Source organism: Rutidosis leptorrhynchoides, chromosome 2 (assembly GCF_046630445.1).
Source record: "Rutidosis leptorrhynchoides isolate AG116_Rl617_1_P2 chromosome 2, CSIRO_AGI_Rlap_v1, whole genome shotgun sequence".
Classification (NCBI taxonomy): domain Eukaryota; kingdom Viridiplantae; phylum Streptophyta; class Magnoliopsida; order Asterales; family Asteraceae; genus Rutidosis; species Rutidosis leptorrhynchoides.
The window spans coordinates 661,784,691-661,799,765 of NC_092334.1; positions in this window are offsets into that span (position 1 = coordinate 661,784,691).

Here is a 15,075-nt window from a genome sequence, read left to right on the forward strand (position 1 = left end):
GGGGGGAGAAGACTAATTCTTTAGGGTCTGCTAGGGAAAGACCATTCGGGTTCCATTTTCGAGAACTACACGAAAACAGACAATCTAACTCTAACAGAAATACATATTATCCTTTAAAGACTTGATTCTCCCCACACTTAGTTAGCTGTGGTGTCGAAATTGTGATTAACTTCGTTGTCGACTTCCATTGGACCATGTATGTAATGTTTAACTCTGTGACCATTAACTTTAAATTCCATCCCATTTGAATTTATTAATTCTATCGTTCCGTATGGGAAAACTCTTTTGACTATGAATGGTCCAGACCATCTTGATTTCAATTTTCCAGGAAATAGCTTGAATCGTGAATTGAAAAGAAGAACTCTGTCTCCTTCTTTAAATTCTTTTGAACTTCTGATTCTTTTATCATGCCATTTCTTCGTTCTTTCTTTATAGATTAACGAATTTTCGTATGCTTCATGTCTTAATTCTTCTAATTCGTTTAGTTGACTTAATCGTAGACGTCCAGCTTCATGTAAATCAAGATTACATGTCTTCAAAGCCCAAAATGCTTTGTGTTCAATTTCTACTGGAAGATGACATGCTTTTCCATAAACAAGTCTAAAAGGTGTGGTTCCAATTGGAGTTTTGTAGGCTGTTCTAAAAGCCCAGAGTGCATCCTCCAATTTAATGGACCATTCCTTCGGATTTGATCCTACGGTTTTCTCTAGAATACGTTTTAAAGCTCGGTTGGTATTTTCAACTTGTCCACTTGTTTGTGGATGATATGCGGTGGAGATTTTATGAGTTACTCCATATCTTTTAAGAACTTTCTCAAGTTGATTATTACAGAAATGAGTACCCCGATCACTTATTAAAGCTTTCGGTGTTCCAAACCTTGCAAAAAGACGTTTTAAAAAGTTGACTACAACTCGTGCATCGTTAGTTGGGAGAGCTTGTGCTTCCGCCCATTTAGATACATAATCAATGGCTACGAGTATATATAGATTATTATGAGATTTTGGAAATGGACCCATAAAGTCAATACCCCAAATGTCAAATACTTCACATACTTGGATGACATTTTGTGGCATTTCATCACGTTGACTTATTTTTCCGGCCCTTTGACATGCATCACAGGATTTGCAAAGAAGGTGTGCGTCTTTGTAAATTGTAGGCCAATAGAATCCAGCATCATAAACTTTTCTTGCTGTTAGTTGAGGCCCATAATGCCCTCCTGTTGGTCATGTGTGACAATGGTTTAATATTTTACTAGCTTCATCTCCAAATACACATCGGCGTATTATTCCATCGGGACAACTTTTAAACAGATGTGGATCTTCTCAAAAATAGTGTTTTATATCACTGAAGAATTTCTTTCGTCTTTGGTACGATAATCCTTTTTCAAGGAATCCACAAACTAAGTAGTTTGCATAGTCTGCAAACCATGGGATTTCTTTATAATCTATTTTCAATAGATATTCATCAGGAAAGTTGTCTTGTATGGCTGATTCATTTAGAACTTCTAATTCGGGATTTTCAAGACGAGAAAGATGATCAGCGTCGAGATTTTCTGCTCCTCTTTTATCTCGGATTTCAATATCAAACTCTTGTAAGAGTAAGATCCAACGGATTAATCTTGGTTTAGCATCTTGTTTTGAAAATAGGTATCTAAGAGCAGAATGGTCGGTATAGACCACCGTTTTTGCTAGAACGAGATATGATCGAAATTTGTCAAAAGCAAAGACAATAGCAAGGAGTTCTTTTTCAGTAGTTGTATAGTTCGTTTGTGCTCCTTGTAATGTCTTACTAGCATAATATATAGGTTGAAATCATTTTTCAATCCTTTGTCCTAAAACGGCTCCCATTGCAAAATCACTTGCATCGCACATTAGTTCAAATGGTAGATTCCAATTTGGTGTTATCATGATCGGCGCATTAGTGAGTTTCTCTTTAAGAATATTAAAAGATTTGATACACTCATCTGAAAAGATGAATGGCGCATCCTTTTCTAGGAGTTTATTCATAGGAGTGGCAATTTTAGAAAAATCTTTTTTGAAACGTCGGTAAAAACCGGCATGCCCTAAAAAACTCCTAACTCCTCTAACATTGGTGGGATGTGGAAGTTTAGCAATTACATCTACTTTAGCTCTATCCACTTCAATTCCTTCTTTTGAAATTTTATGTCCACGAACGATGCCTTCTTTAACCATGAAATGGCATTTCTCCCAATTAAGAACTAGATTTGATTGTTCACATCTAATTAGCATTCGTTCCAGATTAACTAGACATGATTTAAATGTATCACCGAAGACTGAAAAGTCATCCATGAATACTTCCATGCATTCTTCTATCATGTCGTGAAAAATCGCCATCATACACCTTTGAAAGGTTGCAGGGGCGTTGCAAAGTCCAAATGGCATGCGTTTGTAAGCAAAAGTACCATAAGGGCACGTGAATGTGGTTTTCTCTTGGTCCTCGGGTGCTATTGGAATTTGAAAATATCCGGAAAATCCATCTAGAAAACAATAGTAACTATTTCCGGCTAATCTTTCCAACATTTGATCTATGAAAGGTAAGGGAAAGTGATCTTTTCTGGTGGCGTCATTTAATTTTCTATAATCAATACACACACGCCATCCTGTTACAGTCCTAGTAGGAATAAGCTCATTTTTCTCATTTGTAATGACAGTCATGCCACCCTTCTTCGGCACGCATTGAACTGGGCTTACCCATGGACTATCAGAAATTGGATATATCAAACCTGCATCTAGCAGTTTAATAATCTCTTTCTTAACTACATCTTGCATATTAGGATTTAGTCTTCGTTGGCGTTGCACATACGTTTTATGACCTTCTTCCATAAAGATTTTATGTGTGCAATATGAAGGACTTATTCCTTTAATATCATGAATCTTCCATGCAATGGCTGGTTTATGAGCTTTCAACACAGAAATGAGTTGTGATTTCTCATTTTCAGTAAGAGAAGACGATATTATTACAGGTAATTCAGATTCACCATGTAAATAAGCGTATTCCAAATGGTTTGGAAGTGGCTTTAACTCTAATTTTGGAGGTTCTTCTATCGATGATTTGTATCGATATCTGTCTTCTTCTTTTAGCATTTGAATTTCTTCTGTTGTTGGTTCATATCCATTAGCTATAAGTGTAGCTAACATTTCAGCTTCATCAATTGGTTCATTACCTTCTCCTAAAGAACATTCTCCTGTTCCTTGTAATTCTGGAAATTCTTCTAATAATTCTGCATGTGCATCTATAGTTTGAATATAATAACATGTATCATCTGCAGATTGTGGTTGTTGCATTGCTCTATCAACTGAAAAGGTAACACTCTCATCCTCTATACTTAGGGTCAGTTTGTTACCGAACACGTCTATCATTGCTTTAGCCGTGTTTAAGAATGGTCTTCCTAATATGAGAGGAACTTGAGAATCTTCTTCCCTGTCCAAAACAACAAAATCTACTGGAAATACTAAAGTACCAACTTTAACTAGCATGTTCTCCATTATCCCTCTAGGATATTTTATTGATCTATCGGCTAGTTGTATGCTTATTCTGGTTGGTTTCAATTCTCCAAGGTCTAGTTTAGTGTATAGTGAATACGGCATTAGATTTATACTAGCACCTAAGTCTGCCAATGCTTCTATTGAACTAAGACTACCCAGAAAACATGGAATTGTGAAACTTCCTGGATCAGATAATTTTTCTGGTATCTTATTCAACAGCACTGCTGAACAATTAGCATTCATAGTAACAGCCGAGAGTTCTTCCATTTTCTTTCTATTTGAAATTAGATCTTTCAAGAATTTAGCATATCTAGGCATTCCTGAAATCACATCAATGAAAGGAAGATTTACATTTATCTGTTTAAACATATCCAAGAATTTGGATTGCTCGGCTTCAAGTTTCTCTTTCTTCATTTTACTCGGGTAAGGAAGTGGTGGTTGGTATGGTTTAACATAAGGTTTATCCTTAACTGTGTTATCTTCATTAACCTTTTCAACTACCGGTTCTTTTTCCTTATCTTGATCAGGTTGTGGTTCTTGTGGAGTAGGAATGGCTTCATCAGAAGTTACAGGTATTTCAGGTGGTTTAAGTGTTGTGCCACTTCTTGTGGTAATGGCTTTAGCTGTTTCACTCCGGGGGTTAGCATTTGTATCACTAGGTAGACTTCCCGGTTTTCTTTCACCTATTAACCTTGCTAGGTTACTCACTTCTTGTTCCAGATTTTGAATAGAAGCTTGTTGATTTCTAAATGCTTGAGCATTTTGTTCATTGGTTTGTTTCTGAGATGTGAAAAACTGCGTTTGAGTTTCAACTAGCTTCGTCATCATATCTTCTAAATTCGGCTTTTTATCATCGGTTTGTTGTGGTGGTTTGTTTTGAAAATTAGGTCTTTGCTGATTATAAGTATTATTGGATACTTGTTGATTGCTAGGACCTTGTTGGTTGTTGTATGGAATATTTCTGTTATAATTCTGGTTTTGATTGTAAATTGGTCTTGGCGGTTGATAATTATTCTGATAATTATTTCCAGGCCTTTGGTTTATGTATGAAATATTCTCTCTTTGTTCCATTGTTAATTCAATACTGAGACAATCTTTTGTCAAATGTGGTCCTCCACACTGCTCACAACTAATTCGTATTGAGTGAATATCTTTAGTCATCTTTTCCATTCGTCTTTCCACAGCATCTATCTTTGCGGAAATGGAATCTAAGTCATGGCTAGAATCGGCTCTAGCTGCTTTAGATGATCTAACGATGTCTTTTTCTTGGTGCCACTCATGTGAGTGGGAAGCAGTATTATCAATAATTTTGTAAGCATCAGTTTCGGTTTTCTTCATAATAGAACCACCAGCTGCTATATCTATGTCTTTTCTTGTAGTGATGTCGCATCCTTGGTAGAATATTTGTACTATTTGACAGGTGTCTAAACCATGTTGCGGACATCCTCTTAACAACTTTTCATATCTAGTCCACGCCTCATATAGAGTTTCATTTGGTTTCTGTGTGAACGTAACAATTTCTGCTTGAAGTCTTACGGCTTTAGATGCAGGAAAGAATTGTTTAAGAAATTTGTCAACTAAAACGTCCCATGTATCGATCGCCCCTTCAGGTAACGATTCCAACCAATCTTTGGCTTCTCCCTTTAAAGTCCAGGGAAATAACATGAGATATATCTGTTCATCCTCCACTTCTCGGATTTTAAATAGTGTGCAGATCCTATTAAAGGTACGTAGATGTTCATTTGGATCTTCCTTCGGCGCACCACTAAATTGGCATTGATTAGTCACCATGTGTAGAATTTGTCCTTTGATTTCATAATCTGGCGCATTAATGTCTGGATGAGTAATTGCGTGACCTTGGCCAGTGCGTTTAGCTCTCATTCGGTCTTCCATACTTAAAGGTTCCAGATTCTCCATAATTGAATTTGTTGAATCGGTATCACTAGATGATTCTGATTTAATGGTTCGTTCCTCAACAATCTCTGTTTGAATAATTGGTGGCTCCGGAGGAAAGTTTAATGGTTCAGGATCTACGAACCGTTCCTGAATATTTTCCGGATTCTCAATTGTGAGGTCGGGTTCAAAAAATGGATTATCGGAAATTTGAACTGAAGTACTTGGTCTACTGGATGACGATTCTAAAGAAAAATCAACGGCGGTTATATTTGCTAAATGTCTTGATCTAGTTACAGGTGGTGAACGTACAAAAGGTGGTGAACGTCTTGCTCGGTGCATTCACTGAATATCCTATTAGTTTTAAAAAGGAAAGAAAAATTATAATAAGTTATCCAATCAATAGACTTTTCTGATTTTGCCCACGTTTCGAATAGCCAAAAGATGCAGCAGAGGGGCAGGATTCGTTTGGTCTCAATATAATTGAGGACTGTTTGGCTCCAATAACCCGGTCCACGTACAAATCCAACTATTACTACGAACCAGAAAATTTTGATGTCTATCAATTTAACCACTCAAAATAAATTTTCGTAATTTTAAGAAATTTAGATAAGAAGTAGAATAAAAATCTATGTCCTAAAACTAGAATAGCGAGAAATAAGAAAGAAAAAGAGTTCGTCGAAAAAGGTCGAAAAAGAAAAATGGTTGAAAAATAAAAGGTGACGAAAAAATAAAAGAAACTTATAAAACTTAAAAATACTTGACTAACCTAACCTTATTACTACAACTAACTTAAAATTATAATCGCAAATTGAAATTACTAATTGGAATGATAATTGATACATAGGTAAAAGTCGTCTAAAAATATTAAAGCTTACAGGAAAAACTAAATCCCAAATGGAAATAACTTAAAAAGAAACTAAAACTTAAAAAGGCGTCGCAAAATTCTAAAGCACCTAAATCTTAGTCTAAAGAAAAAGCACTTAAGGAATTTTACGGCAAAGCCTAAAAATCTAGGAGTAAAAATAACTATAGCAAAAACTAAGTTTAAAACTAAATATGAGCTAAAAATACAAATATTATGCTACAACGATTAAAAAGGGACAAAATATAAAAATATACAAAAAGTTGTAAAAAGTACAATTTTTATAAAAATATTATTTTTATATTATTTAATTAATAAAACTATTAATTTAATATTTTAATTAAACTAATTAAACAAAATAATAATAAAAACTAAAATTAATACTTAATTAAAACCTAATTAGGGTTTTATATTAATAATTATAATATAATCCGTAATTAATGTGAAATTAGGGTTCTGTCAGCGTGTCAGAGCAGCTCCGCGACTTGCGGTATTCAAAGCTTCAAACCCCGCGAGTCGCGGGGTTCCAAAATTCAGCTGACAGGTTATTTAAATTCGACGCGTTTTTCTTTATTTATTTATTTATTTTTTTTTTGTTTTTATTTTTTTCTGTTAAAAAAAAATATGTGTATAAAAACTTATATTTTAAAAACTTAAATAAAATAGAACTACTTTATAATTTTAATAAATAAAATGCTTAAAACTAGATTTATATATATAATTTTTTTATGTTTTTAAATAAAAACAAAATACTTAAATAAAACTTATGTTTTTATAAAATAAAAATAAAGAAACTTTATAAACCTTAAATATTTAACAAAATCTTAAAAATACTTATATTTTTGTTTTTCTTTTTATATTTTCGAATATTTAAAACGTATTTTTACAAAAGCGACTTTTAATAGAAGTAAACTAAAAATCTCTTTTTTTTTATTAGCGTTGCGCTTCCGGCGTTTAGAAAGTTCCCCGGCAGCGGCACCAAAAATACTTGATGCGGTAGCGGAGTGGTATAAAATACTATTAAATTTTTGCAGGAAATACTATTAAATACGATACAATTTTACACAAGATATTTATTTATTTATAGAATGGATATACTTAAACCTTGCTACAACACTTATAGGCAGTGTACCTAATCGTACAGTAGTGTAGTTTTTAGTAAGTCCGGTTCGTTCCACAGGGAAAATCTTTAAACAAAGCTTAACGCTATATTAGTTTACTTTTATAAAAATACAAATATATATATATATAAGTAATATTATTATTATAAAGGGGGGTTTTTACCGTTTAATGACCGGTTTGTCGATTTTAAAACTTTAGTCGCAGTTAAAACCAAATGTAAAATATTAAAAATGAATACAAGACTTAAATTAAAGCATAAAGTAAATAACGATAATGAAATTGTGAATAATAAAAGTGCGATAAAATAAACTTGCGATAATTAAAAAGTACGATAATTAAAAGTGCAATTAAATACAATAATAATAAAAATGCGATATTTAGAAGTGCAATTAAATATAAAATAAAGGAAATTAAATATGAAATAAAAGAATTATGCTTATTTAAACTTCCGTAATCATGATGTTTGACGTGTTGATTTTTGTTTTATGCCCATGGGTTAATTGTCCTTTGTCCTGGATTATTTAATATGTCCGTCTGGTTTTTGTCCATAACAGTCCATCAGTCATAAATATAAAATGTGAGTGTCCTCGTCAAATTATCCTTATACCCGAAGTTAAATATTCCAACTAATTGGGGACTTAAACTGTAACAAGATTTTAATACTTTGTTTAATAATTACACCAGGATGTCGACTGAGTGTAACCTAAGGTTTTAATATTTTGTTATCAATTATACCAAGTGTCCTTGTACATAATTTCACCCCTGTTTTAATTATTCTAGTGGCTATTAATCCATTCCCTTGTCCGGTTAAATGAACGATTATTCGTTGGTATAAATACCCCGCCCATCGTGTCCGATCGAGTGTATATGGTAATTTATAGGGATGCCCAATTGTAAATCTTTATATTAACATTAACAAACTATCATTTAGTTAAACAAATATAAAGCCCATTAATAGCCCATAGTCTAATTTCCACAAGTGTCGTTCTTTTGTCCAAACCCCAATTATGGTACAAAGCCCAATTACCCAATTTTAGTAATTAGCCCAACATCATGATTACTTCGTTTTAAATAAGCATAATAATAACTTAGCTACGAGACATTAATGTAAAAAGGTTGAACATAACTTACAATGATTAAAAATAGCGTAGCGTTACACGGACAGAATTTCGACTTACACCCTTACAATATTCGCTAACATACCCTTATTATTAGAATTATAATTAAAATTAAAATTAAAATATAAATTATAAATATAAATATATCGTATGAATGAGGAGAAAAAAGATGATGATTTGCGATCAGAATTCGGTTGCTTTTATAGGAAAATTTGACTTTTGGGGCTCCGCGACTCGCGGTGAAATACTCTTCAAACTCCGCGAGTCGCGGAGAATGAAATTACAGCTCAGTCCCTTTGGAGTCTTTCTTTCCGACGGTTTTTATTATTTATTATAATATATAAATAATTATAAGAATTATTTAAATATTATATTATATTTATGTGCATAGTTGACTTGTAATTTTTAGTCCGTTGCGTCGAGCGTTGAGAGTTGACTCTAGTCCCGGTTCCGGATTTTCGAACGTCCTTGCGTACAATTTAATATCTTGTACTTTGCGTTTTGAATCTTGTACTCTTGTAATTTCGAGACGTTTCTTATCAATAATTGGAACCTCTTTGATTGTCTTTTGTACTTTTGAGCTTTTTGGTCGTTTGCGTCTTCAATTCGTCGAATCTGTCTTTTGTCTTCACCTTTTATTATTTAAACGAATATCACTTGTAAATAGGACAATTGTAACTAAAAGCTTGTCTTTCTTGAGGAATAATGCTATGAAATATATGTTCGTTTTTAGCATTGTCAATATCATATGAAAGAATTGTAATACTTTATTTTTACAATTATGTATTAATATAAATTTTTTATAGTAATGATGTTATTATTATTAGTATTATTATTAACACTATATCTAATAATTTTTATCATTTATAAATATTATTAACATTATTATTATTATTAATATTATAATTATGATAATTATTATTATTAATGATAAAAGTATTGTTAATAATAATAGATATTAAACATAAATTATAATAATAATTAGTTAAGGAAATCTTTTTCCTATCAATCTGTTTGTTTATGTATTACCCATGAATTGTATCAACACTTAATGTAAATGGGATGTACTGTGTTTGATTGATGATTAAACCTTTCTATTAGTTGTTTATCTATCCTTATCTATCACAAGAACCCACTTACTTTGTTTGTTGCGAGCAACGAAACTAACCCATATTTTATGTTCTTGACTTTTGAGTCACCAAATAAAACAAAGAGCATTCACGATATTTTAACTTGTGATATTAACTAGTATTATTGAGTAGAAAGAATCCTATATTACTGTGTTTGCACCTTTATCATCATACTCAATTATATACAAGAGACATATGAGATATAACATATGCATACACTTAATCACACAACTCTCTGATGCACTACAATATGTTGACTCAACCATTGAAAGCTAGTTGGTGATTCCTCCTTCACAATCTCTATCAAAATCTACAACCACCACCATGTACAACCCTCAATCACAATTATTATACGCGTAATTATGTTTCTGATTATGTTTAACCACGATCATCATCCAAACCAACCATCGCTGCTGCAGCTTCTGCTTTCTGGTTCTTTTCGAATGTCATCACCACCAAGAACGCACATACAAGTAAGCCATTGATATTAACTGTTTCTATTCACAATTAACAACACCCAAATACCCATCGAAGTACACTTGATTTCTGTTTCAAACAAGACCTCAACTTTTATTCTTTCAAGCAACCTGCAATAACACACAACTTTTCTCATCAACCTTTTAATATTTCTGCCTACACACAATTTAGGGAAGTTGGTTATAGAGATATAAGATTTATTAAAAACACAAAATACTAGACCAACCAAAGTCGTTTATTATTTTGTTACAACGTCAATGAGCAACTAAATCAGAGATGGAAACTTTTACCTGCTACTACATCCATTGTTGACCCTGCTTCATTCTATCATCACCATACCACCTTCACCCTTGTTGTCGTCCCTGCCTAGTAGACGACCTACAGCAGCTATCCATTTTGATGCTACTTATATGCAGCTATCCCAACTACTTACAGCATGTTACTGTTCTGTGTTTGGCTTCCAACAAATCAAAACAAACAGCAAACCACAACTATAGTGATTTGCTGCTACTCCATTGTTACCTGCTGCCTGGTACTTTCTATTTTTTTTAAACTAACGATATCATGAACGACTGCTACTGCTATTAATGTAATGCTTTATGTTCCTGCTTAAAACAAAACATCAAACATTTGTTAATACTATTTTGAGGAGTAAGCAAGAACTAAAACACATATCATAAATATGATTTCGATCTAGAGCACCTCTAATTCTGTTACAAATCTACCTAGGAACTTCTACTGCTCCCCGTTGTTCTATACTATATTTTGGTTATAAACAATCGAATCAAACATATAATCTACCTCACAATAAATTTAATTGATTTGGTTAACAATTTATAATAAACGATGTTAAATGATAAAAATTTATAATTATATAATTAAACAATTAAAAGAACACCGATTACCTAATCGATTACTAGACCGATTTCATGATCGATGGATGATGATTTGATGCAATCTTTGTTACTACACGATGCGGTAATTAATCCTTCTTCTTAATCAGAAAGGACACCAATCGAACACCAACTACCGCTTCAATTCCCTTGATTGTTATTCGATGATGAAGATGATTAGGGTTGATGATGACGATTCTGAATGATGATGATATTAAATCGATGCTCTATTAAATATTTATAATTTTGGATTGAGTGATCTGTTGAAGAATCGAATCACCCTAAATCGTGATATGAATTCTCTGCATTTTTTTTTACTTCTGCTTTATCGATCTGTTTTGGAGCAGATATATATAAAACGCATTTTGACTTTAATTAGGTATTATTATTATATTTTATATTTATTATTATTATTATTATTATTAATAAAATAAATATTATTATTAATATTATCATTAAAATTACCAATAGTATTATCACTAAAAATTTGTATTATTATGATAGTTGTTATAAATAAATACTAAAATTTACATATAAAGATTTCAAAATACATTACATATTATTATGTTTAATAAGTTAATATTATTTAAATCTACATATAATAGTATTAATAAGGTGTATATAATTATTTATATATATATTACATAAATATATTTGTATAAGATAAATTGTAATATATATTATAAAACATTAATACAATATTAATTAGACTTTATTATAAAATTTTATAAGAATAGACATAAATGTAAAACAATATATAACGTATAAAAACATTAAAATTTAATACAATATTGATAATATATTTAAAACATAAATATACTATAATAAATTATAAATAAACTATTAAATACTTTAGTAATGAATTACTATATTAATATTAATAAACGAATATTATATTAATTTAACATCATAATATATAAAAATAAATATATCCGATGTATATATATAACACATATAATCTATGGATATAATAGATAAATAAAGTAGATATATTGGAGTTTAACTTAAAAATTTTATAAAAGCTTATATAGGTAATATTTGATATATTACCATTATACGTTTATAATATTATCTGATATATAGTACTGATATAGGTTCGTGAATCCGAGGCCAACCCCATACTTGTTCAATGTTGTTCTATGTATTTTTACTACAAAATACATTAGGTGAGTTTCATTTGCCCTTTTTACTCTTTACATTTTTGGGCTGAGAATACATGCAAATGCTTTATTAACTGTTTTACAATATTTATATGTGTGAGTTTCATTTACCTTTTTACCCTTTATATTTTTGGGCTGAGAATACATGCGCAATTTTTATAAATGTTTTTATGAAATAGACACAAATAATCAAAACTACATTATATGGTTGAATGATCGAAATCGAATATGCCCCTTTTTATTAAGTCTGGTAATCTAAGAATTAGGGAACAGACACCCTAATTAACGCGAACTCTAAAGATAGATCTATCGGGCCCAACAAGCCCCATCCAAAGTACCGGATGCTTTAGTACTTCGAAATTTATATCATGTCCGAAGGAGGATCCCGGAATGATGGGGATATTCTTATATGCATATTGTGAATGTCGGTTACCAGGTGTTCAATCCATATGAATGATATTTTTGTCTCTATGCATGGGACGTATGTTTACGAGAAATGGAAATATGAAATCTTGTAGTCTATTAAAATTATGAAATGATTATTTATGTTAAACTAATGAACTCACCAACCTTTTTGTTGACACTTTAAAGCATGTTTATTCTCAGGTACGAAAGAAATCTTCCGCTGTGTAATTGCTCATTTTAAAGATATTACTTGGAGTCATTCTTGACATATTTCAAAAGACGTTGCATTCGAGTCGTTGAGATCATCAAGATTATTATTAAATCAGTTATAGTTAGATATATTATAAAATGGTATGCATGCCGTCAACTTTCGTTGTAATGAAAGATTGTCTTTTTAAAAACGAATGCAATGTTTGTAAAATGTATCATATAGAGGTAAAATACCTTGCGAGGTAATCAACTGTTGTGAATTGTTTATAATCAATATGGACTTTGTCCGGATGGATTAGGACGGGTCCTTTCAGTTGGTATCAGAGCGGTAGTCTCAGTGAACCGGGTCTGCATTAGTGTTTCTAACTGATAAGTTGTTTGGATGCATTAGTGAGTCTGGACTTCGACCATGTCTGCATGTCAAAAGTTTTGCTTATCATTTTTGTCAGAAATCATTTGTTTATCATCCTTAGTAAATTACCTGCTTATTATTCTTAGTCTAGACACATCTTATTGCATTGACTGCATGAATGGTGTATAGACAAAATTCATATCTTAGCGTATCTACTAATTCATATCTTAGCGTATCTGCTAATTCATATCTTAGCGTATCTGTTATTGTTATCTTTACCTGACAGCTTCCGTAGATTCCTCCATAACTTATGGGATTTTAGTATTATATATGCATATGTAAATTATGTATTGCAGGGTACTAATCTACATCCTATAATCTATTTCTTATCGAAAATCCTTCATATGATCGTACGAGATGAATCCTTCAACCAGTTCGAGTCCCTCAGATTTCGATAGCTATTCCGACAGCTATTCCGACATGGATATTCACCTAAGTTCCGAAAGCGGTGTCACCAGAATGAATCAACCAATCAGCCATCCCCAATTCATCAGATGGTTTCGTAGTCGACTAAATCAATGGAGACGAGAAGAAGGCAATCCTTTCCACTCACCAACCTGCACTCTTGGTGAAGAACCTGAAGCACTTACCGGGGAACTTGTTCGTAACACCATTTTCTCTCTCATTTTCAGAGTATCTTGCCACGACTATATCACAAGCCAGATTCAAAATCTTATTCATTCGCTCGTTCATACCGACAATCATCCCGGAGTAATAAAGTCAATGAGTTTCGCGCCCGAGTTGTAGCCTTGGAAAATATGGTGCAAAATGTACCAGCTTCAACAACATCAATGGCATCAACTGTACCACCAGTAACAACACAAACCACAACAACACACGCCTCAACATCACAATCGGTACCCCGAGCATAATCATCGTTCTACATGACGTTTTGCATCATTTATCTTCGTTCAACATGGCGAATATGTAATCTCTAATGTTTTAGAGATTATATATTCTTGTTCTAACGATAAATCAAATGAGTTTAATATCATATTAACTCATTAAATCCATGATTACATCTGAAGAAAATATATATGTATATATGTTTTCATAAAGATTGTAATTAAAAAAAAAATTCTTTCGTACAAACTGTTAATGATGAAAATATTTTAATGGGTAGGTAATACCCGAGGAATATTTAGATTTCACATTAATAAGTTACACTGTACATTATTCGAATCTGATTCAACAATCATTTACTATCCTACTTACATCCACAGATATACGTATCCGTTCACCGCAGAATAACCATTTTCATACAATTTCATATTTAGATTTTGACCTATCAGAATCCAACAAGTGGCATAATGAAGAAAACATTGGACAAAATAAAATTTGTTAGAAACAAACGAATTAACTATGAGAAATTCTGTTAAGAATCCACGCTAACAAAATTCTAGCTAACTGTTCCTAGCTAACTGTGAATTCCTTATTACATTTTATTTATCGCAATTTATATTCTCACAATTTTATTTATCGTCATTTAATTTTTGTTATTTATTTTACACACTTTAAATATCGGGACACGTATACAAGGTTTTGACATATCATATCGACGCATCTATACATATTATTTGGAATAACCATAGACACTCTATATGCAGTAATGCGGGAGTTAGCTATACAGGGTTTAGGTTGATTCTACAATAATATATATAGTTTGAGTTGTGATCGAGTCTGAGATATGTACACGGGTCACGATACATATTAATTAATTCGAATATTATATATCAAACTATATATGAATTATTGGACTGTTAACTGTGGACTATCGACTGTGGACTAATAAAATTGGACAATCAAAATGAATTAAAATATTGATTAAAACATATGAAACTAAACATTCTTCAAGTTTGCCACTTGATTTCATCTTAAACCCCA